The sequence below is a fragment of the Pseudophryne corroboree genome, chromosome 7 (assembly GCF_028390025.1).
Source record: "Pseudophryne corroboree isolate aPseCor3 chromosome 7, aPseCor3.hap2, whole genome shotgun sequence".
In the NCBI taxonomy this organism is placed as follows: domain Eukaryota; kingdom Metazoa; phylum Chordata; class Amphibia; order Anura; family Myobatrachidae; genus Pseudophryne; species Pseudophryne corroboree.
In genome coordinates, this window is record NC_086450.1 from 44,811,613 (window position 1) to 44,838,666 (window position 27,054).

General features: G+C 46.1%; 1 protein-coding gene across 12 annotated transcripts in view; it reads left to right on the forward strand.

Moving 5' to 3' along the window:
* The window catches only part of MAP2 (microtubule associated protein 2), a 360,999-nt gene that overhangs the window by 147,671 nt on the left and 186,274 nt on the right, over window positions 1-27,054 (forward strand). The gene's annotated exons all lie outside the window — the stretch shown is intronic.

The following is a 27,054-nucleotide window of genomic DNA, read 5'->3' on the forward strand; positions in this document are numbered from 1 at the left end:
CTATAGGGTTGCCAAAATCAGAAATTATTTTCTGGAATATGGTTATCCTTACCGTCGGCAAACTGTACTCATTGCCTTGACTGTCAGCTGTGATGGGATTACGTTTATGGCATTTGTAGGTAGTGAGCCGGATTTGACGGCTGCTCTGTCACTATTGCCTGGCTGGATTTTTTTTTTTTTCACCGCATCATCTGTGTGCAGGACTAGTAAAAGTGCAGACACATCCGTCTGCTGAATCAGCAGCTCACAGCGGGCCTCTATCTACATAGGAGCACGCCTGTACAGATGCGCACACCTTTGTGTATACAAGTGTATTTGCGTGTAACGGAAACATTCGTAAATGTAATCCTTTGTGCATAATATTCATGCAATCTACATATATCTGTTTATCAGTGCAACAGCGTGTTATTATGGTTGCTGAAATGGGCTCTAGTGCTTGCCCTAATAAGGAGTTTATAATAAAATATACATTTCAGTGCATTAATGAGTATATACAGATACGGATTCAGAGACTGCTTATTTTACACATGAAGGGTAGACTGCAGTGGAAGAAAGCTCAGGAAATAATTGCATTGTCTCTTGTCTCTGCCGTCTTTGTCTGTCCCTGATATTTTGCCCAGTCATACCAGTGTTAAGTAAAATTACATGAGATGTACTAAGCACTGGAAAGAGATAAAGTACCAGCCAATCAGCTCCTAACTGCCACGTTAAAGGCTTTGTTTGAGAAATTACAGGAGTTGATTGGTTGGCACTTTATCTCTCTCTACTTTATCAATCTCCAAAGCTTAGTTCATCGACCCTAACGATATGATAGCAGCATCGAATACGAGATCATAGTGATAATGGAGCTGCTTCATACAGAAAGATAGGGGTTAGCGAAGATGCTACTGGTGCACACTGTACGGTTCATTTCTTCTGGTGATCAACAGTGTCCCTGTATCACAATGCAATAGATGTTATGTCAGCAAGCCCAGTGCTCCCAGATACAGTACAGAGGGGGTAATTCCAAGTTGATCGCAGCAGGAATTTTGTTAGCAGTTGGGCAAAACCATGTGCACTGCAGGGGAGGCAGATATAACATGTGCAGAGAGTTAGATTTGGGTGGGTTATTTTGTTTCTGTGCAGGGTAAATACTGGCTGCTTTATTTTTACACTGCAAATTAGATTGCAGATTGAACACACCACACCCAAATCTAACTCTCTCTGCACATGTTATATCTGCCTCCCCTGCAGTGCACATGGGCCCTCATTCCGAGTTGTAAGATTTTTTCGCAACGGAGCGATTAGTCGCAAACTGCGCATGCGCAACGTTCACAGTGCGTCTGCGCCAAGTAAATTTGCTAAAAAGTTTGGTATTTTACTCACGGCTTAACGAATAAATTTCTTCGTTCTGGTGATCGGAGTGTGATTGACAGGAAGTGGGTGTTTCTGGGCGGAAACTGGCCGTTTTATGGGTGTGTGCGAAAAAACGCTACCGTTTCTGGGAAAAACGCGGGAGTGTCTGAAGAAACGGGGGAGTGTCTGGGCGAACGCTGGGTGTGTTTGTGACGTCAAACCAGGAACTAAACTGACTGAACTGATCGCAGTGTAGGAGTAAGTCTCGAGCTACTCAGAAACTGCAAAGAAATTTCTATTCGCAATTCTGCTATGCTAAGATACACTCCCAGTAGGCGGTGGCTTAGCGTGTGCAATGCTGCTAAAAGCAGCTAGCGAGCGAACAACTCGGAATGAGGGCCATGGTTTTACCCAACTGTTAAAAAATTTCCTGCTGCGATCAACTTGGAATTACCCCCAGAGTACGTTGTTGAAGCTAATCTTGCTACACAAACTGGCGCTTATGCAACATGACGAATGTCTTATTGTTGCCGATCTGTCTGAAAATGAATTAACAAAGCATGTTTGTCATGCTCGGGATACAAAGCAATTATTTACATGGGCCCTCATTCTGAGTTGTTCGCTCGCTAGCTGCTTTTAGCAGCCGTGCAAACGTGTATTTTAACTTAGCAGAAGTGCGAACGAAAGGATCGCAGATGCGGCTACAAAATAATTTTGTGCAGTGTCAGAGTAGCTCTAAACCTACTCAGCGCTAGCGATCACTTCAGACTGTTCAGTTCCTGTTTTGACGTCATGAACACGCCCTGCGTTCGGCCAGCCACGCCTGCGTTTCCCCTGCGTTTTTATGTGGCACGCCAGCGTTTTTCCACACACTCCCTGAAATCGGTCAGTTGACACCCAGAAACGCCCACTTCCTGTCAATCACTCTGCGGCAAGCAGTGCGACTGAAAAGCGTCGCTAGACCCTGTGTGAAACTACATAGTTGTAATAGTACGACGTGCGTGCGCATTGCGACGCTTGCGTAGAAGTGCCTTTTTTTGCCTGATCGCTGCGCTGCGACCGAAATCTGCTAGCGATCAACTCGGAATGACCCCCATTGTTGGAGAGCAAATCTTGAGATCTGGGTCTGTCCTGATTTGGTTAATAATTTAGCTGCATCACCGATATTCTCTGTAGGGCAGGTTCCTCGAATATACTTTACTCAAATCATAAACGGTCATAAACTTGGATGGCCACCCAATTGCTGGCCTGCTACAGAAGATCTGAGTGAGTGGCTCTCAGATTTTTTTTAAATGTTTGTGCTCCTGTCCTAGCACAGCAAAATTGGGGGTGTTTGAGGAACCCCAGAATATGCCCTGCAACCCCACTATTTGGAAACCTCACTCTCGTTGCAGTTCTACATATGGGCCCTCATTCCGAGTTGTTCGCTCGCTAGCAGATTTTAGCAGCATTGCACACGCTAAGCCGCCGCCCTCTGGGAGTGTATCTTAGCTTAGCAGAATTGCGTACGAAAGATTAGCAGAATTGTGAATAGAAAATTCTTAGCAGTTTCTGAGTAGCTCGTAGTGTGATTGACAGGAAGTGGGTGTTTCTGGGTTTCCGCCCAGAAACACCCACTTCCTGTCAATCACACTACGATCACCAGAACGATGAAAAATCCTCGTTAGGCCGTGAGTAAAATACCAAACTTTTGTGCTAATTTACTTGGCGCAGGCGCACTGCGATCATTGCGCATGCGCAGTTTGCGACTAATCGCTCCGTAGCGAAAAAAAATAACGAGCGAACAACTCGGAACGAGGGCCCTTATTTCTGCCCAAAGAACTTGTTAGGTGAGATTTTCTTAAGGGAATGTCCAGTCAGCGGTCCTGGTCTTTCTGTCACTCAGGGCGATGGAATATACGTCTAAATGTGCACATAAAAAAAGCGCCTTTTGCTTAGCTTGCTGAGCTGGAAGTATTACTAGATGCATACAGCTCTACAAGGGTAGCAAGGGCACCTGGTTTTATTGCAGGAGAGAGCAGTAGTACATGTGCCTGGGTTACACCAGCAGAGAACAGTAGTATAAGTGCCTTGGTTACACCAGGAGAGAGCAGTAGTATATGTACCTGTGTTACACCAGCAGAGAGCAGTAGTATATGTGCCTGGGTTACACCAGCAGAGAACAGTAGTATAAGTGCCTGGGTTACACCAGGAGAGAGCAGTAGTATATGTACCTGTGTTACACCAGCAGAGAGCAGTAGTATATGTGCCTGGGTTACACCAGCAGAGAACAGTAGTATAAGTGCCTGGGTTACACCAGGAGAGAGCAGTAGTATATGTACCTGTGTTACACCAGCAGAGAGCAGTAATATATGTGCCTGGGTTACACCAGCAGAGAACAGTAGTATAAGTGCCTGGGTTACACCAGGAGAGAGCAGTAGTATATGTGCCTTTTATTTACACCAGGAGAGAACAGTAGTATATGTGCCTGGGTTACACCAGGAGAGAACAGTAGTATATGTGCCTTTTATTTACACCAGGAGAGAGCAGTAGTATATGAGCCTGGGTTACACCAGCAGAGAACAGTAGTATATGTGCCTGGGTTACACCTGGAGAGAGCAGTAGTATATGTGCCTTTTATTTACACCAGGAGAGAACAGTAGTATATGTGCCTGGGTTACACCAGGAGAGAACAGTAGTACTGTATATGTGCCTTTTATTTACACCAGGAGAGAACAGTAGTATATGTGCCTGGGTTACACCAGGAGAGTATAGTAGTATGTGTGCGTGGGTTACACCGGGAGAGTATAGTAGTATGTGTGCCTGGGTTACACCAGGAGAGAACAGTAGTATATGTGCCTGGGTTACACCTGGAGAGAACAGTAGTATATGTGCCTGGGTTACACCTGGAGAGAACAGTAGTATATGTACCTGTGTTACACCAGGAGAGAGCAGTAGTATATGTACCTGGGTTACACTGGGAGAGAACAGTAGTATATGTGCCTAGGTTACACCAGGAGAGAACAGTAGTGTATGTGCCTGGGTTACACCTGGAGAGAACAGTAGTATATGTACCTGTGTTACACCAGGAGAGAGCAGTAGTATATGTGCCTGGGTTACACCAGCAGAGAACAGTAGTATATGTGCCTTGGTTACACCAGGAGATAGCAGTAGTATATGTGCCTGGGTTACACTGGGAGAGAACAGTAGTATATGTACCTGGGTTACACTGGGAGAGAACAGTAGTATATGTGCCTTGGTTACACCAGGAGATAGCAGTAGTATATGTACCTGGGTTACACTGGGAGAGAACAGTAGTATATGTGCCTTGGTTACACCAGGAGAGAGCAGTAGTATATGTACCTGGGTTACACTGGGAGAGAACAGTAGTATATGTGCCTTGGTTACACCAGGAGATAGCAGTAGTATATGTGCCTTTTATTTACACCAGGAGAGAACAGTAGTATATGTGCCTTTTATTTACACCAGGAGAGAACAGTAGTACATGTGCCTGGGTTACACCAGGAGAGAGCAGTAGTATATGTGCCTTTTATTTACACCAGGAGAGAACAGTAGTACATGTGCCTGGGTTACACCAGGAGAGAACAGTAGTATATGTGCCTGGGTTACACCAGGAGAGAACAGTAGTATATGTGCCTGGGTTACACCAGGAGAGAACAGTAGTATATGTGCCTGGGTTACACCAGGAGAGAACAGTAGTATATGTGCCTGGGTTACACCAGGAGAGAACAGTAGTATATGTGCCTGGGTTACACCAGGAGAGAACAGTAGTATAAGTGCCTTGGTTACACCAGGAGAGAGCAGTAGTATATGTGCCTTTTATTTACACCAGGAGAGAACAGTAGTATATGTGCCTGGGTTACACCAGCAGAGAACAGTAGTACTGTATATGTGCCTTTTATTTACACCAGGAGAGAACAGTAGTATATGTGCCTGGGTTACACCAGGAGAGAACAGTAGTATATGTGCCTGGGTTACACCTGGAGAGAACAGTAGTATATGTACCTGTGTTACACCAGGAGAGAGCAGTAGTATATGTACCTGGGTTACACCAGGAGAGAACAGTAGTATATGTGCCTGGGTTACACCAGGAGAGAACAGTAGTACTGTATATGTGCCTTTTATTTACACCAGGAGAGAACAGTAGTATATGTGCCTGGGTTACACCGGGAGAGAGCAGTAGTATATGTGCCTGGGTTACACCGGGAGAGAACAATAGTATATGTGCCTGGGTTACACCTGGAGAGAACAGTAGTATATGTGCCTGGGTTACACCAGGAGAGAGCAGTAGTATATGTACCTGGGTTACACTGGGAGAGAACAGTAGTATATGTGCCTAGGTTACACCAGGAGAGAACAGTAGTATATGTACCTGTGTTACACCAGGAGAGAGCAGTAGTATATGTACCTGGGTTACACTGGGAGAGAACAGTAGTATATGTGCCTAGGTTACACCAGGAGAGAACAGTAGTGTATATGCCTGGGTTACACCTGGAGAGAGCAGTAGTGTATATGCCTAGGTTACACCAGAAGAGAACAGTAGTATATGGGCCTGGGTTAGTATATGGTCCTGGATAACTTCGGGAGATGTGGCTGCACAGCGGTAGTAGTACACAGTAATAGTACACAGGTCACACACAGTATAGTCTATCTAGATCTGGACAGTGGGCTTTATTCTGCATGGATCACTTGTGCAGAGTGGGTCCTGTGTGTGGTTCGCATTTTTCCAACAGCCTTTGTCTGATTGACAGGGGGAGGGGCAGAGACAGAAGGCATTTCAGGAAACGGTTCCCACATTTTCCGGAAATGGCGAGGCAAATGTCTGCGTCTCAGATGCAGATTTCTTGGCTTCGCATACCCCCCTGTGATGGCCAGCCTGAGTAAACTGAGGCTTACTCAGTTGGCAGTCTGCAGGGAACATCGTGACCATCGGTCGCGATGTTGACCCCAGGCTGTGACGCGGTTGCAGCGCTGGGATCGGGAATGCAGGTAGGAGGTGTGTAACACCTTCCACTGCATTCGCATTAATATGGTCTGCATTTGCAAAGCTGCCTGCGAGCAACTTTACAAATGCGATCCATGCTGAATGAGGGCCAGTGTTATTAATAAAAGATGAAGTCACATTTACTATGCAAAAGACAATTAAAACTAGACAGGAAAATAAAATGATAGTATTAATTAGGTTGCAATAAATACACACATACGCTTTTTCTGCCCTTTAATAGATCAACTTTTGTTTTGCGGACCGATTGGAAATAATAGTGTAATAACGTGGATAGATTGCATTAATAGTGTCAGGGACGTAACTCCCAGAGGCAATGGAGACGCCTGCCTCCGGGCTTCTAGCCCTGAAGGGGCACCTGCATGTACAGCAGCACCTGTGTGGTTCATAGCGGGATCCAAGTGTGACCGCTGCTTTTCCAATGGAGCTCTTCGGTGCACCTTCTGCTGCTGCTGCAGAGTTAATCAGCACAGCCCCAGAAGCCCTGCTAACACTGCAATAGGGGACAGGATGCCTCCTGCCTGGTACCGCTCAGCCTGAGCTGCGGCAAGTGACTGTGCACCCGCCGCTGCTATTGGACTGTGAGATGGCAGTAAACGCTGTGAGGATACCGGGTGATCTGGGTATCCTGGGGTTCAGGGATCACACAGTGGAGCAGGTTACAATGAAAACAAGGTGATCTTTATTCAGGGAGATCCAGAAATCAGGTGAACAGCAAGCAGGATTATACTAATAAAGACCACTCAGAGTTCAGCCAAGTCCTTACCAGCTGCTCTATATCTCTCCAAGTCCTGGGCAGCAATGACAGCTGTAGCTGGCACACATACCTACCCCTTCTTAAATTGAGGAGACAGGCATGGTCCCAATGTCGGAGTCCTGGCTGTCGCCTCGGCACGAAGGTCTGCGAAATTTGGCATATGTTTCCTCACGTCTGGACAACCCGTCAGCGTTGTGATGGTCCCGTCCCTTTTTGTGAGACATGGGAAAGTTGAAACCTTGTAACGGCAAACTCCACCTCAACATTTTCCCCTGAGGTTCTATTTAGCCAATTTTTTTAACGGGTTATTGTCAGTAATAATAGTGAATTCTTTACCATAGAGATACGGTTGTAGTTTCTTCAAGGCCCAGACTATGGCTAGACACTCCTTCTCAGTAGTGGCATAGGCTATCTCTCGGTCAGCTAGCTTACGAGATAGATACACAATTGGGTGTTCCCTACCATCTTCTCCCACCTGGCACAGCACAGCCCCAAGTCCACACCCCGAAGTGTCTGTCTGCACAATAAACTTTTTATCGTAGTCAGGGGCAGCCAACACTGGGGCTCGAGTCAGCGTGTCTTTTAAGATGGTGAAGGCTTACTCACACTTAATAGTCCATTCGATCTTCCGAGCATATCTCTTTTTGGTCAAGTCCGTTAGAGCCTTGGCCACGGTGCTGTAATGTGGTATGAATTTTCTGTAATAGCCAGCACCTCCAAGGAAGGCCCGCACTTGCTTCTGGTTGACAGGTCAGGGCCAGTTGACAATAGCCTTCACCTTTGCTGGTTCTGGTCTAATAGAGCCTCTTCCAACCCGATGTCCTAGGTACTGAACCCCAACTGACATCTATCTGGGCGTATGGTGAGCCTGGCCTATCTGATCCTTTTGAGCACTTTTGTCACATGAGTTAAATGGTCCGCCCAGGTATGGCTGAAGATGGCGATATCAATGAGGTAGGCTTGTGCAAAGTCTTGACACCCCTTCAATAGGTCATTCACCATTCGCTGAAATGTGGCAGGGGTGTTCTTCATCCCGAAAGGCATGGTGGTACACTCAAAAAGTCCTATGGGCGTGATAAAGGCAGAACGCTGCTGGGCTTCTTTGGTAAATGGGATTTGCCAGTAACCCTTCCTTAAGTCCCGCGTTGAGACACACTTGGCCCCTCCAATCCGGTCCAGTAGCTCATCGATACGGGGCATAGGGTAAGCATCAGTTGTGGTTACTTCATTCAATTTGCGATAGTCCACGCAAAACCGTGTAATCCCATCTTTCTTGAGAACCAACACGACTCCAGCGGGCCATGGGCTTTTAGATGGCACAATGACCCCCAAAGCTAGCATCTCCGTGATCTCAGTCTTTACCTGTCTCATAACATCTGGGGTCATTCGATAAGCGACTTGTTGGATGGGCTTACTGTTTCCAGTGTCCACATGGTGAATGGTCAGGTGAGTTCGACCAGGTTGACAAGAAAACTGGGCTTGTTCAGTCTCTAAGATCCTCTGCATCTCTTGCTGCTGGGCCGTATTCAATTGTTGTCCCACCTGGACTGATTCCACTCCCTTACTCTCTTTAGCAGCTCCCAAAAGGTCAGGCAACGGATCAGTTTCTGGTGTCTCCATCGAAGGCAACATACTATCATGGACGCTACTTGACGATCTCTATAAGCTTTGATTCGATTTATATGGAAGCTGTGTAGGCACTTCCCTCCCTTATCCAGGGCGATCACATAATTGACCGGTCCGGTGCGCCTTACCACTGTATACGGTCCGCACTGGGATAAGCACAATGACCTTTTGCCCTGGATTCAACTTGCGGTCTTGAGTGTGGGTGTCGTACCATTCCCTTTGTTTCTCTTGTGATTCCCGGATATGCTCATGGGTTAACTGTAGCAATCTTCTTATCCGATTCTGCATGTTCTCTACATATTGTAAAATGGGCTGCTGGTGTTCTTGAAAAGTTGCCTCCCAACTCTCTTTGACCAGGTCTAGAGGCCCCCGCACTATCCGGTCGTACAAAAGTTCAAACAGGGAATATCCGGTAGATGCTTGTGGTACTTCCCGATAAGCAAATAGAAGCTGTTGCAGGGCTCTCTCCCAGTCCCTCCCCTTGGACTGTACATAAGCTTGTAGGAGTCTGAGGATGATAAGGTGTGGTCCGAAGAGGCCGAACCCCCCCCCCCCACACTTTTCCCACAGGGTTTGCATTAATTCACCTTGGAATTGAGGCCCTTGATCTGTGAAGACTTCCAGTGGATATCCGACCCAACTGAATATGTCCGTCAGTGCTTGCACAACACGTTCTGTGTCAGTGGATGACAGGGCCACGGCTTCAGGGTAACGTGTAGCAAAGTCCACCAGCGTTAAGATGTACTTATTTCCCGTATGACTGGGAATAGCTAATGGTCCAACTAGGGCTATGGCAACACGGGCAAAGGGCTCCCCTATAATAGGTAATGGGTGCAGAAAAGCTTTCGTTGGGGCTTCCCCAGTCTCTGACAGGTATCACAGGTGTCCCGATACTGCTTAACGTCTCTAGAAATCCGTGGCCGGAAAAAATTCCGCAACAGTCGGGCCAATGCTTTACGGGTGCCAAAATGGGCAGCTGCAGGGATGTCGTGGGCAAGAGCTAGTAATTGTGCTCTGTATTGTGTAGGTACCACCATCTGGTTAGTAGGTATGACTGTTTCCTGTCCAGGCCAAGGAACGACCACTCGGTACAGTAATTCCTCTTCCCACACTATCTTGCTTCCATCAGCTGTTTCCAACCCCTGTTCAGCTACGCTCCTCAATTTACTCAGGGAAGGGTCAGTCCATTGGGCCTGTCTGAACTCACTCCGGTCCACCTCCCCCAAGTCTACCTCTGAAGTACTGGACAATGGATTGTAATCACTCACCGTTGTTTTCTGGGTAGGTTGGTTCTGGTCCATATCTGTTACTTGGGTCAACTCTCTTCATGTTTGGCTTCTGGTCACCACCTGGACGAAGTTTGTCACTAGTCCTTGTCCCAGATCATTCCCGAGGATTACCTTGGCTGGTAGCCCCTTGAGTATGCCGACCTCCACGATTCCTTGATCAGCTCCCCAGTCCAGATGTATCTTGGCAACAGGGATATCAGCCTGTTGTCCCCCGGTAGTGGCAATTCGCACATACTGTCCAGGAATCACCTGGGCGGTGGTAATCAGGTCTGGCTCAATCAACGTGAGTGAGGCCCCAGAATCTCGTAAGCCCTGTACCTGCTAGTTCTCCACTATCACAGTCTGTAGGTGCCCTCGCATATTCCACGGAGTCGCCTTCTCCTCCCCCAGAACCAAGTCCACAATATACACCCCATTCATCATCCCATCCAAATCCGACTGGTTGACCTCCTCACCATAATCCTCTCTGGGGTAACATACCACAGAGACTGGATCCGGTCTAGCCCCAGGGAATGGCCCTGGTTGATTGCAGCTGTAACACTTCCGAGGTTCTGGGTTAGCCACCCTGAATCTGGGTGGCTGATAAGTGTTGTTTTTGATAGGTCCTCCTTTATTACTATCTTTGACTTGTGGTTCTTTGTCAGGGAGCGTCTCCACTTGTGGGGTTCTTGTACTACCTGCTGCACTGAAGACTCCCCATTGGAGATGATTGGCTATATATTCATCAGCCCATTCCGCAGCTTGCTCAGGTATACTGGGCTTCCTGTCTGCGACCCACTCCCGTACCTCTGGTGCCATCTTAATCTTTAGCTGTTCTACCACAATTAGGTTGACAATCTTCTCCACAGTGGAGGCCTGTCTTCCTTCAAGCCATTTACCACAGGCTTGCCGTAGCTGACTAGCAAACTCTTGGTAGGAATCAGTCCCACCTTTATTTAGTGTCCTGAATTTGAGACGATAAGATTCTGCAGTTATCTGGAACTTAGATAGCAATGCCTTCTTTATACAGGCGTAAACTCCACATTCCTGGGGGGTTAGGGCCCGATAGGCTTCCAGAGTTCTGCCAGTGAGACTTGGCCCCAAGTACTTTGGCCAGTCAGCTGGCTCTATTCCATGCACCCCATGAGATTTTCAAAGATCTGGAAGTGTGTGTCAATGTCTGTTTCATTTTCCCGAAATGTGGGAACATCCTTAAATCCCAAACATCGCTTCTCTTGTTGAAAACTTTGGGGTGACTCTGGAATTCCACTGCGAGCAGGAATTTGTACTCCTAGTATAGCTTGGATCACTCTAGCTCTCTCCTGTGGGGTCGCACCTTCGTCTAGCCCCCCCAGCCAGCTCTGCAGTACGGCAGGAGTGGCAGCGGTTTACTCTGGTAACTTACTGGATGAAGTGCTACCACTGCCTGTTGGTCCCTCTTCATCATCACTCAGGTGGTCGGGATCCCCTGGGTGCACCCAATCCCACTCCAACAACTGCAGTACCAGAGTTTCCCGGGTCTCAGTCCCATCATAAGCAATTCCCTTCATCCCGCAAAATCCTTGCAGGTGAGGTTTCCGAGCTGTACGGTAAAACTTCTCCTGCTCTCTCATTGCATTTTCCCCTTGACTTCTGGCCACAACGACTGGCTGACTCTGCATTAAGCAGACAGCTGAATCACAGCGTGCATCCTGTGCCTAGCCGTGGGTGCGACTCATTTGGTGTGATGCATGCGCTTGCCGCCGTGCACAGTGCGTCTGTTTTGCACCCGCAACCATAGGCTTTCTATGGAACTGAGAAAGGGGGGTCGTGTGCAGTCTCTGGGTGGGCCCCCTTTTCTCTATGGCGCCATAGGCTCCGGCACTGTGCCAGAGTCTTCTGCACATGCACAGGTTTATGGAAACATGGCGCCCGCCATGGTCCGGAGACAAATTGTCTACTCCGCATGCACGGTGGCCATTTTGGGAGCTATTAGTGCGGCTGCAGCGCCCATCGGGGGACTCCAGAAAGGTGAGTATTAAAACAATATGGGTGCAATGTGTACCAGGTGTGGAGCATCTGCGGGTGACCCGCCTCCTCAGTGCTGCATATGCGCCTTACATGTGGTCGTATGGGACACGTGTGGGAACACAAACTTAGGGGCTGATCCTATTACAACAGTTACAGTATGCTGTTCTGCACTGCCCCCTGCTGGCACCTCCATGGGCTGCACGCAGGTAATAAGCGAGAGTCACTTTCTGTAAAGCCGTACTGGCAGCAACTTGCATGTAATGGAATCTGCCCCTTCCATAACCGCTAAATGCGTCCGATTCGCCATAGACACAGAATCGTAAGATTTGTTGGTACTTATGCTCATTATAAATGCAACACAATTTACAGGGAAATAATGCTGACGTTGCGTTTACAATTCTGAGAAGTATAAGAGGGTGTCAGATTTAAAGAGATGTTATTCACCACGTCGAATCATATCATGACAGCTATTGTGCAAACATAATACTGTGTGTGTACCATTAGAACAATATTGATTACCACCATAATTATCCAATAGCTGAATGAATTTCTGCAATGATCTTATGATCCGTCTATATTATTATTTGCAGATGTCAGCACCACGAATGCTGTTCTAGCTCAAGCAATACTATGGAGCATACATAGAATCCTGTAATCTGGGACTGAAGCGCGGAACTGTACAGCAGTCGCCGTTTACACCAGCTCTCTCCTCTGCAGTTGGCACCTCTTAGTGGCAAGTTTAACATAACAGCAAATATCTCAGTGAATAAATTCACTGTGTAAATACTGCAGACACGACCTGTGCTAATTGGAGTAACTGCCGTACTCCGTATGCTAAGTCAGTATTTAAGAAGCAATATATGATTGCTGTAGGCATGCAAATGACTTTCTTTTTAATGTCTAACCAAAACAGTGCTTTTGTTCATGTTTGTACTGCAAGTAAAGCAATTTATCAAGTAACCGGGCAAAACCATACTGCACTGCAGGTGGGGCAGATGTAATGTGTGCAAAGAGGGGATCGATGTGCGTTCCCAGCGGATGGTGGGGGTCATTCCGATTTGATCGCTCGCTAGCAGTTTTTAGCAGCCGTGCAAACGCTATGCCACCTCCCACTGGGAGTGTGTTTTAGATTAGCAGAAGTGTGAACGAAAGGATCGCAGAGCGGCTACAAAATATTTTTGTGCAGTTTCAGAGTAGCTCCAGACCTACTCAGCGCTTGCAAACACTTAAGACTATTCAGTTCCTGTTTTGATGTCACGAACACGCCCTGCGTTCGGCCAGCCACGTCTGCGTTTTTCCTGGCACGCCTGCGTTTTTCCGAACACTCCCTGAAAACGGCCAGTTGACACCCAGAAACGCCCTCTTTCTGTCAGTCACTCTGCGGCCAGCAGTGCGACTGAAAAGCTTCGCTAGACCTTGTGTGAAACTACATCGTTCGTTGTAATAGTACGATGCGTGTGTGCGCATGCGCAGAAGTGCCGTTTTTTTGCCTGATCACTGCGCAGCGAACAAAAGCAGCTAGTGATCAACTCAGAATGACCGCCGGGATGCCGGTGGTAACAATACCTCTCTTACTGCAGCCAAACTCTTATGTCCCCCCTTAGTGCCTAACGATAACCTTCCCCCCTTAGTGCTTAACTCATAACACCTCCCTTAGTGCCTAAACCTAACCCTCCCTTTCCGCAGTCTAACCCTCCCCTTAGTGTCTAAACCTAAATCCCCCGGTAGTGCCTAACCATAACCCCCTCTCCCGACAGCCTAACCCTACACCCCGCCCCCTGCCCCCACCCTAACCCCCCCCCCCCCCCCCCAGGTGGTGTCTCAAACCCCCACCTCCCTTCCCCGCTGCCCGTGTTCTGACAGCACGGGATTGAACGTATACTGGAAAGATATTTAGATTTGTGTGGGTCATATAGTTTCTGTGCAGGTTAAATACTGGCTGCTTTTGCATGTAGCCCGTAAATGTTAGTTTTATTTTTACACTGCAATTTTCATTTCAGTTTGAGCATACCCCACCCAAATCTAACTCTCTCTGCACATGTTACATCTGCCCTATCTGCAGTGCAGAATGGATTTTTCCAGTTGCTTGATAATTTGCTTTACTTACACACATGAATCGGGCCCGATGTTAACGCGTAGATAAGAGGAAAAGAAGAGAAATGTAATGACTGTAATACAATTTAATGGCCAAGTAAAAAGGAAAGAGAAAAAAATAATAAGCTAACTCTCAGGTCTCTTTGTCAGGCAAATACTGTATCAATGATCTGGAAATAAAGGGTAATCAGACACACATAGAACAATAGGCACTTTGTTTAACCAGTACAAGTAGAGAAAGGTACATGGGGAGTAATTTATTTTATACCAGAACGCGACAAATGATGGATCATATTATTATGTCCCAGATAAGACGCTTGAAAGCCTGTGGCCTGTTATCTGAAATTTGGTCCGCAGAGGTGACACCCGCAGAGCATCATAAAATGCCATAAATCTTTAGGCTAAATTGGTGTCAAATGTTGTCATAAATCTATATTCCCAGATCTGTCTCTGACATTTCAAAATTCCCTTTTAGAACCGGAGAACTTTCATGTCTGTTGGACTGTGATCTAAGCAGTGAGGGGGCTATTTATTATTACATGTTTTATTTTTCTCTCTAATAAGTGCTATTGCATTGTTTAGCTCCAATTTAATGGGGCTTTGTAAGAATATTTGTTGCCGGAACAATGCCTGCAAAGATCTTGTGAGGTCATGACCTGAAGGGAAACTCTAAATCAGAAGGTCCTGTTATTTCTTATTGCTAATAGTTATTTATATCGCCTACATATTCTGCAGCACTTTACAGAGAATATTTCATCATTCATGTTAGTCCATTCCCGAGTGGATTTTACAATTGATATTTCCTTGCACACTGATACATACACATTGGGGTGAATGATTTTGGAATTTAGGAGGAAACTAGGCAACCTGGGGAGAACATACAAACTCCACCCAGTTAGAGCCATGGTAAGAAATGAGCCCATAAACCCAGAACGTTGATGTGGTATTACTTACGGAATACATATGTGTTACCAGCGGCCGGCTGTCATTATCCCGACAGTGAGATCCCGGCCACCAGTATGCTGGCAGTGGGGTGAGCGCCAGAAAGGCCCTTGCGGGCCCGCAGCACTCACCACACTGCAGGCACGGTGGTTCGCTGCGCTTGCCACAAGTTATATTTTCTCGCTATGGGTATCATGGTCTCCCATAGAGGGAGAAAAGCCTGTGGCGCCGGTATTTCGGCAGCAGCATTTCACCGCCATTTCACCGACCATCCAGCGTCCATCTTCTCAGTTGTGCCCCTTTTTTGTGCCACTCCAGCAGCCCCCCCCCCCCCCCCCCCCCCCTTTGCTCTGTCTTCTTTTCCACCCCTCCTCTTCTGCCTCCGTTTCTCATGTTTGCACCAAGCCCCCCATTGTCCTGGCTTGCTCTTGTGCCAACAATCATCCCTTTGTTCTTATTATTCTGTTGTTTCTCTGTCTGTCACATCTTACCCCTCTGTCTCTCACCCTTAACCAATGGGTTACTATACTGATGATATTCTTTCTTTCTTTCTTTCTTTCTTTCTTTCTTTCTTTCTTTCTTTCTTTCTTTCTTTCTTTCTTTCTTTCTTTCTTTCTTTCTTCTCTTTCTTTCTTTCTTTCTTTCTTTCTTTCTTTCTTTCTTTCTTTCTTTCTTTCTTTCTTTCTTTCTTTCTTTCTTTCTTTCTTTCTCTCTCTCTCTCTCTCTCCCTCCCCCTCTCTCTCTCTCTCTCTCTTTCTTTCTTTCTTTCTCTACCTTCCTTCTTTCTTTCCTGATTTTTTATTTTTTTGTATTTTTTTTTATGTTACTCCTTCCTTCTTTTCACCCCTGTATCCTGCCTCTGAGCTCATACCCCAGACTTGCCCCGGCATTACCTCTCCTTCTGTTGTGTTCCCCCTCCCTGTCTCCTGCACATTAGGCTGATCTTTGCTGTCTCTTCTTAGTGATATGATGCTTGTTTGGCTGGATACTTAGTACAAGATCTCTGTGTTCTAGCAGTAAGGACATTTAGTGGAGACATACTGTATTGTACACTGTGTATTCATAGCGGATATAATTACATCTCCCTTTCATATATCATAATTGAGGGGTTTGGGATGTTTTGTTGACTGTAACAACGACACACAATTTTAAGCCTAACCGCAAATTCAACCACAACACCCGAACCCTAAAATTGCTATTGTTGACATTTTGACTGTGTCGACATTTTGACTGTGTCGATATTTTGCAGGTTTCAAAAGTTTAACCATGTCAACATCATGACATTTGACATGGTGTCGACCTTCTGACTTTCGACATTGTGATTGCCGACAACATGACTACGTCCCTAACCAAGCATCTTGTTGCCCCAACGTATCTTACTGGCTGGCTAAGCCGAGTTACATAAGAAGGATCTTTGCGGGGTAGAGACCCCGCTGCTGCAATAAACCGTGTGAGCTGCATTTGTACACGGAACACTACATACTGTACCTTATTCTGCGGCAGTACCTTAATTTATCCAACTCAGTTCCTAGACTGAAATTCAATTATTATCACATAGGGACCCGGCATATACAAGGTCCCCCCAGTCCTGCCCCGCTGTACTTATCACGTGCTGGTGCTGTAGCTTTCGCCTCTCCTTGTCCGTCCCGTCTATTATCTAGATATTACATGGACAACAGAGAAAAATAATTCTTGTGGTTGATTTTCACTATGCAGCTATAAATTGGGACAATGAAACTAGTGGTAAAGGAGGACAATTTATATACAGTTGATAAGACAAGTATCATCCTTGATTGGTGGAAGTATAACTACCAGTGGGAGATCACTGCTGGGCTTGGTGCCCCCTGGATGTTATGTATAATGTATACAGTAGGTGCGGTAGCAATTACAGAATAGTGATTATGACATGGACTTAAGTTTCATTAAAATGCAAGGTTGCTACAAAACTCTGACTTTCAGAAGGGCATTTTATATACGCAGGGGACCAAAATGAGAATTTTTTTTTCTTTCTTTTTTTCCCCTTGACATTCATACCTCCCAACTGTCCCGAGCGTCTATTCCAGTGAGGCAGAGGGACTGGGGGCATGGCCAGCAGCTCACAGAGCGCTGGCCACGCCCCCACTGTGACGAAAATTGGGGGCGTGGTGCGCGAGTGTGTCACCCGTGCGAGGCCACGACCCCCTTTCAGCAGGCCACACCCCTTTTTCGGCTCCCGCCTTGAGGGAATAGATAGTTGGGAGGTATGCTAATGCTGTTTGGCGAATGCAGGTGATTAAGTGTTTTTTTTCTATCACAATAATAAGTGACGAAAATCACACTTATTGTTGCAATTTGTTATTAATAAATTAGCCCCTAAGATCCTGGACAAGTGGTGACAATCGTCAGTATTACCCAGGAACCTAAGTAGACAGTTCTGTATGCTATTTGGAAATATGGAGCCACTAATAACGTCCTGACAGGGTCATAATTAGGGTGTGCGAGAGGTGCCGCCGCCCCAGGCACAGTGGGCTGTACGGTCCCTGGGGGTAATTCAGACCTGATCGTAGCAGCAAATTTGTTAGCAGTTGGGCAAAACCATGTGCACTGCAGGGGGGGGGGTCAGATTTAACATGTGCAGAGAGTCAGATTTGGGTGGGTTATTTTGTTTCTGTGCAGGGTAAATACTGTCTGCTTTATTTTTACACTGCAATTTAGATTTCAATTTGAACACACCCCACCCAAATCTAACTCTCTCTCTACACATGTTACATCTGCTCCCCCCACCCTCCCCCATTCCCTCCTGCACTGCACATAGTTTTGCCCAACTGCCAACAAATTTGCTGCTAGGATCAGCTCTGAATTACCCCCCATGTGCACTGCAGGGGGGGCAGATATAACATGTGCAGAGAGAGTTAGATTTGGGTGGGTTATATTGTTTCTGTGCAGGGTAAATACTGGCTGCTTTATTTTTACACTGCAATTTAGATTACAGTTTGAATACACCCCACCCAAATCTAACTCTCTCTGCACATGTTACATCCGCCCTCCCCCCACCCCCCTCCCCCATTCCCTCCTGAACTGCACATAGTTTTGCCCAACTGCCAACAAATTTGCTGCTAGGATCAGCTCTGAATTACCCCCCATGTGCACTGCAGGGGGGGCAGATATAACATGTGCAGAGAGAGTTACATTTGGGTGGGTTATATTGTTTCTGTGCAGGGTAAATACTGGCTGCTTTATTTTTACACTGCAATTTAGATTTCAGTTTGAACACACCCCACCCAAATCTAACTCTCTCTGCACATGTTATATCTGCCACCCCTGCAGTGCACATCGGTTTGCCCAACTGCTAACAAATTTGCTGCTGCGATCAGGTCTGAATTACCCCCATTGTGTAGGCACTTCAGCCACCTTGTAATAAGTCACACATCATGATTTATTACAGCTGTCTGTAGTGTGCGGATCAGATATAATGAGCAGAGGCTACTGAACCATGATAATTGTTAGAGAAAAATGCAATGTTCTAGCAAGAAATTATATTGTTGAGTCAGATTGCTGCATCTAGATGTAATGAGAGTGGTAGCGAGAGACGGGGAGAGAGAGAGCGAGAGAGAGAGAGAGAGAGAGACGGAGAGAGAGAGAGAGAGGTTGTGGGGGAGTACTGCTTATAGTAATAGTATTATGGGGTCTATTCATGAAGCAGTGAAAAGAGTGGAGAAGTAAGCCAGGCGAGAACTTGCCCATGGCAACCAATCAGCATTGACATAACATTTATAATTTGCATGCTATAAAATGATACAGAGCAGATGATTGGCTGCCATGGGCAACTTCTCCAATGGCTCACTTCTCCACTCTTTTCACTGCTTCATGAATAGACTCTTTAAATCTTTCTTCATAATAACAGGATCTTGCTCCTCTGTGACCTTCTGATATAAACTATTGCCGCAGTGATTACCGTATATACTCGAGTATAAGCCGACTTTTTCAGCACTTTTTTTGTGCTGAAAAAGCCTCTTCGGCTTATACTTGAGTCAGTATTTAGGAGGGACACGGAGGGCACAGCGCGCGGCTCTCCTGTGTCCCTCCTGCGTCTCCGACGGCAGCGGCGTGTGTGTGTTAAAGGAAGTGCCCGTTCGTGAGCTCTGATTGGCTCACGAACCGGCACTTCTTTTAACACACACACGCCGCTGCCGCCGGAGACACAGGAGGGACACAGGAGGGGTGTAGTATGGCTGACCGACGGTCTCCTGACCGCCGGTCAGCTTACCGACGCCGGGATTCCGGCAGCATACCGACGCCGGGATCCCGGCGGGGAGGGGCGAGTGCAGCAAGCCCCTTGCGGGCTCGCTGCGCTCGCCACGCTGCGGGCTCGGTGGCGGCCTGCGGGCGCCACGGGTTCTATTCCCACTCTATGGGTGTCGTGGACACCCACGAGTGGAAATAGTCCCTGTTGGTCGGCATGCCGACCATCGGGATACTGAGCCGGCGGGATGGTGGAGGAGGTCATGTGACTGTCGGTCAGCAGACCGCCGGTCACATGAATACCACCCCACAGGAGAGCCGCGCGCCGTGCCCTCCGTGTCCCTCCTTCAGAAGACAGCGCTGGAGCGACGGAGGGTAAGTAACTGGCACTGTGGGGCATATCTGGCTCTGTGGGGCATATCTGGCAGCATGAGGGCATATCTGGCACATCTGGCACTGTGGGGCATATCTGGCAGCATGAGGGCATATCTGGCACTGTGGGTCATATCTGGCAGCATGAGGGCATATCTGGCACTGTGGGGCATATCTGGCACATCTGGTACTGTGGGGCATATCTGGCAGCAAGAGGGCATATCTGGCACTGTGGGGCATATCTGGCACATCTGGCACTGTGGGGCATTTCGGGCACCATGAGGGCATATCTGGCACTGTGGGGCATATCTGGCAGCATGAGGGCATATCTGGCACTGTGGGGCATATCTGGCAGCATGAGGGCATATCTGGCAGCATGAGGGCATATCTGGCACATCTGGCACTCTGGGGCATATCTGGCAGCATGAGGGCATATCTGGCACATCTGGCACTGTGGGGCATATCTGGCAGCATGAGGGCATATCTGGCACATCTGGCACCGTGGGGGAATATCTGGCAGTATGAGGGCATATCTGGCACCGTGGGGGAATATCTGGCACTGTGGGGGCATATCTGGCACTATGAGGGCTGTGTACGGCTAGAGCTGCATTTCCCACCCTAGGCCTATACTCGAGTCAATGAGTTTTCCCAGGTTTTTGTGGTAAAATTAGGTGCCTCGGCTTATATTCGGGTCGACTTATACTCGAGTATATACGGTATGTCCTGTCCTCCCTATGTTTATATCTACACTAAATATTATGAACTACAGTTTTCATCAGATTCATCATATATATCTATACCTCTGGTTGGCATGGTGATATGATGTCTGTCTTGACAAAGGTCCCCTGCGTGGGCCGAAACGTCGACCATGTTTATGACACGGATGACCCAATAAAACTACATTGGATTTTTATACCCTGGTGAGTGCCCTCTCTCTGGTCAAATTGATCATTTTGGATCTGTATATATATATATATATATATATATATATAGTACCCCTTGATGAAGTCTGTGAGACGAAACGCGTTGGTACAATACCTTAGGATGACCACTGATTGAGATAAGATATATATATATATATATATATATATATATATATACAAAACAAAGTGAAAAAGGCGCCTCCTAGTGCAATACTGATAGTATAATCAACCTCCACCAATAAGAAAGCACCCTATAAGTAGGAGGTGTACCGTAATCAGTGGTCTTAAACCACCTTTAAGCAGCGTGTAGAGATCCAAAGCTTTCCCCGGTTCTGATAGTTAATTTTCTGGATACAAAAGGTCGCTCAGATGTCCAAAGGCTCAATTCTCATAATCGCCCAAATGCAAAGGATGAGAAGCAAAACGACCATAGTGTAGTAAAATTTAAAAAACACACATTTATTTGGTATAACACATAAAGTAAATAGTTGCCCGTACCATAAAAAAGTTTAAAAACAGCTTATCTGATATAAAATATGTCAGTCCATCGGTCAGACATTTGGGCGATTATGAGAATTGAGCCTTTGGACATCTGAGCGACCTTTTGTATCCAGAAAATTAACTATCAGAATCGGGGAAAGCTTTGGATCTCTACACGCTGCTTAAAGGTGGTTTAAGACCACTGATTACGGTACACCTCCTACTTATAGGGTGCTTTCTTATTGGTGGAGGTTGATTATACTATCAGTATTGCACTAGGAGGCGCCTTTTTCACTTTGTTTTGTAGATTTTAAGAAGACCTGTTTGAACAGCGGGCCATTTGGAAAAATAGGCAGCCACCCTGGGAATTATAGGGAAAGTGCTTTGAACAAAACTAATACGCTACTAATCCTGCAAATTGCCTAGAGGAAGGTTTCCTACGCGCCGAATATCACCCCTTGGAGATATATATATATATATTTCTTATTTATATACATTTTTCTACTCATATATATGCTCATTTAATTTTTTATCTCATTGGTGTCTTCTTAAAAAGTGACTTTTTAAATTAATTTATGTCATATCATATTTTATCTATTTTATCTAATTTTTTCATTTTTTATGCTAATTTTTAATCTTTTACGCTCAATTTTTAAACTCCTGTTGTTATAATAAATTGTATATATATTTTCATATACATTGGGTATCGTTCCCTTATTAGTTATATTTCTATTACAACACCAGTGGTCGCTTACCCACATTCCTTTTTGTTGCATAAATTTCTACAGGGACTTACCACCCCTGTGTACTTGGGGAACAACTGACACCCATATACACTGTGGAGTGTTTTTTTATATGTAGTATATGTATACTTTCGTACAAATTTTTAAGCGTCCCAACAGTTGGCTGGTATGCTCACAAGTGGCGCAATATTTTTTATTATAGACAATGTATGTATGTATAAATATATATGTATATATATATATATATATATATATATCGTACACTATATACACATAATATATATATATTATACTATATACACATAATATATATATATATATATATATATATATATATACAAAAATGGAAGCAGCCCGGCACTCCACTGTATGTTCAAAAATGCCCTGGTGCCCTCAGTATGAAATCCAACCACAAACGATAAAATTCTGCGGCACTCAAGGTCTTGTAAGAATAACAATTGTATTTAAAACATCAAAAAGGTGTCCATCAACGTTTCGGGGACATCAACCCCTTTGTCAAGATGTGTGCAAGTGTGTACTAGTGAAGTGACTCACCTTAAGTAGAAGGAGACCCGCCAACCAAGAGAAGTGCAGCCGCTCCGGAGCCCGGCGTGGACGCTGTGCTGCGCGGAGTGATGACGCGTCAGCGCGTCTGTGTGGTGTCAGAGACGGCTTGTTGCTAGGCAACGCATGGAGAAAGCACCGGGGTAGTGCGGCTGGAAGTGAACACAAAGTGTGATAGGACCACAGTACCGGAGCAGGTTACAGGCATGCATTAATGCTATGTACAGGTGACACTCAGAGTCTGGGATATATAGTACAAATAAAGCGTGGAAGCGTTATAGGTGTATTAGGCCCAGGCTCTGATGGGTTTGTTTAAGGCTAAAAGTCCTCAACCTCGTATATTAAAGAGGGCAGTGCCTACAAGGTTTCAAGAGCCAGTGTAAAGGAAGGGACAGAGAATGCATTATAAAGCAGAGTGTGTATAAAAAAACAAAACAAATCAACAAAAAGACAAACAAGAAATGTCCCAAATGGTCAGGTCTGATGGAAACAGCAGGCTTGTCCAACTGTCAGATAGAGACTATCATCAACAAGATTCAGGTGGATCCTAACCGAAGGTGCTCCATATGATCCTCTCGTTCAAGCCAGAGGGATGGATAGTGCCAAGCTTGAAGATCCAAGTCGATTCCTTCCTAAGGAGCTGACCCTCCCTGTCGCCCCCCCTTAAAGATTTGGGAACCTGGTCAATTATAATATGTTTGAGGCCAGACAGAGTGTGATGAGCTTCATGAAAATGTCTGGCCACGGGTTGGTCAGATGCCTTACCAGCTAGCGCCGCCTTGATGGCAGAACGATGTAGGGCCATGCGTTCACGTAGAGACCTGATGGTCTTACCTACGTAGCATAGGCCACACGGACATACTATCAGATAAATGATGTACGTGGATGTACAAGTCACCGTGTGACGGATATGGACCTTCTTATCGGTTAGAGGCAATGTGAACACTGAACCTGTCAACATGTGGGTGCAGGTCGTGCAACCCAAACAGCGGTAGCATCCAGGCTTTTTGGTAATGAACGTGTCTTTCGGAGGCATGTCAGAAGACTTGGGAAAACTAGAAATGTCTGTATGAACCAACATGTCCCGCATATTCCGTCCCCTCCTGTAGCTCAACATAGGAGTTTTGTGTTTGAAAGGAAGTTGTGAGTCTGTAGAGACTATAGGCCACAAGGCCCTGTTGGCTCGGTTCAGCACAGGACTTGAGGTGTCAAAAGCTGTGATCCATGGAATTCTGTTCTCCGATGTTCTAATCTTTGATTGCATTAGCCCACTACGGGTCATCTTCATCACCTCTTTCTTAGTGGCCTCTAAGAAGGAGCATTCATAGCCTCTGGCAATGAACCTGAGTATCATCTTGTCAAGTTCACCCTCCAAGCTTTCCGGTTGGCTATGTATACGAGCTACCCTGATCATTTGGGACCTGGGAAGTCCCTGCTTCAAAGATCGAGGGTGGTGGCTATTGGCTCGAAGAAGAGTGTTTTTGTCCGTGGGTTTTTGATAAATACTTGTGTGCAATTTGCCTTCATGCACTGAAACAAGGACATCTAAGTAGTTAATGGATGTAGCGGACAGTTGATAGGTGATCCTGATTGGGGACGGTCTGGCATTAATGGATTCCAATAATGTCGTCAGGGCAGTTTTGCCCCCTGTCCAAATAATGAACAGGTCGTCTATGTACCTGGTGAAGAGTGCTATGTGTCTTGACGACTCCGGATCTTGAAAGAACATCTGGACTTCTTCTTTGAGCATGTACACGTTGGCATATGACGGGGCAACGTTGCTGCCCATCGCACAGCCGGTTCTTTGTTGATAGAACCGGCCGTCGAACAGGAAATAGTTCCTAGTAAGGGTCAGCTCAAGTAAAAACATGTAAAGATCAAGGTCTACATTATTCATCTTTTCTTTAACCAGGAACGTTCTCATTGCTGCCAACCCGTCCGAGTGCGGTATGCTGGTGTATAAGCTACAAATGTCAACTGTGCAAAGGAGCGCACCTTCGGGGACAGGGCCAAAAGCTTCCAATATGCAGAGAAAGGAAGTAGTGTCCTTCAAGCAGGTGGGCTGTTTAAGCACCAAAGGCTGCAATATGCTATCAAGGAACTGCGAGAGAGGTTGATACAGTGACTGCCGGGCCGAGATGATGGGCCGTCCTGGAGGCGTTGTTAAGTTCTTGTGGATCTTGGGCACAGTGAATAAGATAGGGACCACCGGATGTTTCTGTGAAAGAGCCTTGAGTAATTTATCTGAGATAAGTTCCTGCAAGTGTGCTGTAGCTAAGATATTGTCCAATTCCTGCTTATAAACCATGGTGGGATCAGAGGTCAACGAGCTGTAGGTGTTAGAGTCGGATAGCTGTGCCAGGATTTCAGACCTATAGTAGGAGAAGTCCAGGATCACCACCCCGCCCCCTTTGTCTGCTGGGCGGATTATTATGTCGGTATAGGAGCCTAGGTTTTTAAGTGCTACCTGTTCTTGCTTAGATAAATTGTGGTGGTGTCGTTGTTCAGCCTTGGAATATTTGTCCACAGACTCGTCCATCAGGCGTATGTAAGACTTGATGGAGGGATTCGAGGATGGAGGATCAAAGAGAGATTGGCTTCTTTTGTGCAAGAATGGTTGAAAGACAGGTATTGGAAGTGGGTTCTGCAATGGTTGCGAGGAAAAATGCTCCTGCCGGCGTAGTTTCCTTGCAAATTGGAAAAGTTCTATTTTCCAAGTGAGATCGTTGTGTAGGTTGGTGGGAACAAAAGGGAGACCGTTATTAAGGACCCTCAACTCTGATGGAGTGAGAGTGCGTTTCGAGAGATTATACACTAGGTCTTGTTTTTGACAGCACGATCTCTTGAGTCTCGTGTTCTGGCCGCCCCGACGGGTGGCCGTCCTTTTGTTTTTGAAGACTGTGGTGCTGCTTGATCTAAAGGGACCGCCTGCGTCTCTTGTGAGCCATCCGAGTCGGCTACAGCGAACTCGCTGTCGCTATTAGACGAGGCTGCTGACCTTGAAGTGATCTCCCTGCGCCGACGCCACCCCTGTCTGGATCTTGGGTGGGTTTTCTGAAAACTGTTAGGTCCCCCTCCCATCAACCAATGATACACCCTGTTGTTCTCATAATCGTCCTGAACGATATTAGGCTTGTTCTTTTTAAACTTAATTAAGTCCCTGCGATAGTTGTCGCATTGGGTTCTCAACTTAGACATCCAATCGTGGGCCTCATCTTGTTGCAGGGCCTGAAGATGGTCAGATTCAAACACATTGATTTTCTCCTTAACCACTTTTAGCTCTCTACCCGCCTCCTCTATCACCAACAACATCAGATCGAGACTGCACTTGTTGGTAATTCCTACCCATTTTTTGCAGAACTCGGTTGTTAAATCTCCCTATAGTGGGTGCGTTCCTGACCCTGAACCCTCTGGGGATCATGCATTCCCTATGATAATCTGAAAGGGAAATGCCGTGCAGGAGAAAATCAATTTCCCTGCGTTTGAGTTTGTATAGTTGCTGATATAGATCATCAGGACCAAAGGGTTGCTCTGTGGAGGATAGCTGTTCTTTGAAGCGGAGTCTGTCAGCGTCCTCATCAGTAAAGCTGTATAGATCCCCTTTGTTAATATTGAGGTGCTTGTATCCTCTGACCTCGTCTATACTGGCTGCTGAGGTGCTGGGATTCATGTCTGGAATCCTGCTGGAATCTGTAGCTGTGAAATAATGTGATAAGGCAGTGCAGCGCACAATGCTGTGTGCTGGAAATTAGACGTGCCCTTTGCAATGCACCAAAAGTGCTGGTAACCCTGGAAATGCACCAAAGGTACTAGTGCTGGTAGTGTTAGTGAAACACTGCAGTGCAGGTAGGTGGTAGCTCATTCATCTTGCCGGGAATGCATATGAGACAGGAAAAATGAAAAGAATCCGGTGCCCTGGCTCTGGCAGGTACGGTCCCTAAAGCCGCTCCTGAATAGGTACAAAAATGGAAGCAGCCCGGCACTCCACTGTATGTTCAAAAATGCCCTGGTGCCCTCAGTATGAAATCCAACCACAAACGAAAAAATTCTGCGGCACTCGAGGTCTTGTAAGAATAACAATTGTATTTAAAACATCAATATATATATATATATATATATATATATATATATACACCAAACAGAAAACCCAGCAATCTCCTAAGCCAGCTTCATTCACCTAAACCAGATAAGCACATTTTCCTCTATGAGACAGCAGTTGCCAGGTTTCTATAAAATCTATGTGAAAGTTTGTGATAGAGTAGGACTTGCGGTGAAATGGAGTCCCGTGGAGTGGGCCGCAAGCTTACATGCATTGTACAATTCATAAACCAAAACCCCATTGTTTATTTAGATGTATATTAAAGCATTAAGGTGAAAGAAGCTGCTTAGGAGAGTGCTGGGTTTTCTGTTTGGTATATTTGAGTTCGGTGGTCACAGCCCACCGCACCCCAACCCCTGGGACCTGGGAATGGCGAGTGCAGTGGTTCCTCGTATTTGTATATATATATATATATATTATATACAATATGTATATAATATATATATGCTAAACGATTGGCCAATCACTACGGGAGCCTTTGAACATACACATATAATTGGGTGAACATATTTTCCATTATTGGACCTCTAACCATATTATAAATGAGGTGGCTTTTATGTCACCTGGATCTCTATAGACGTATGAATATACACCTATTGAAGGCACATGCTGGATGTC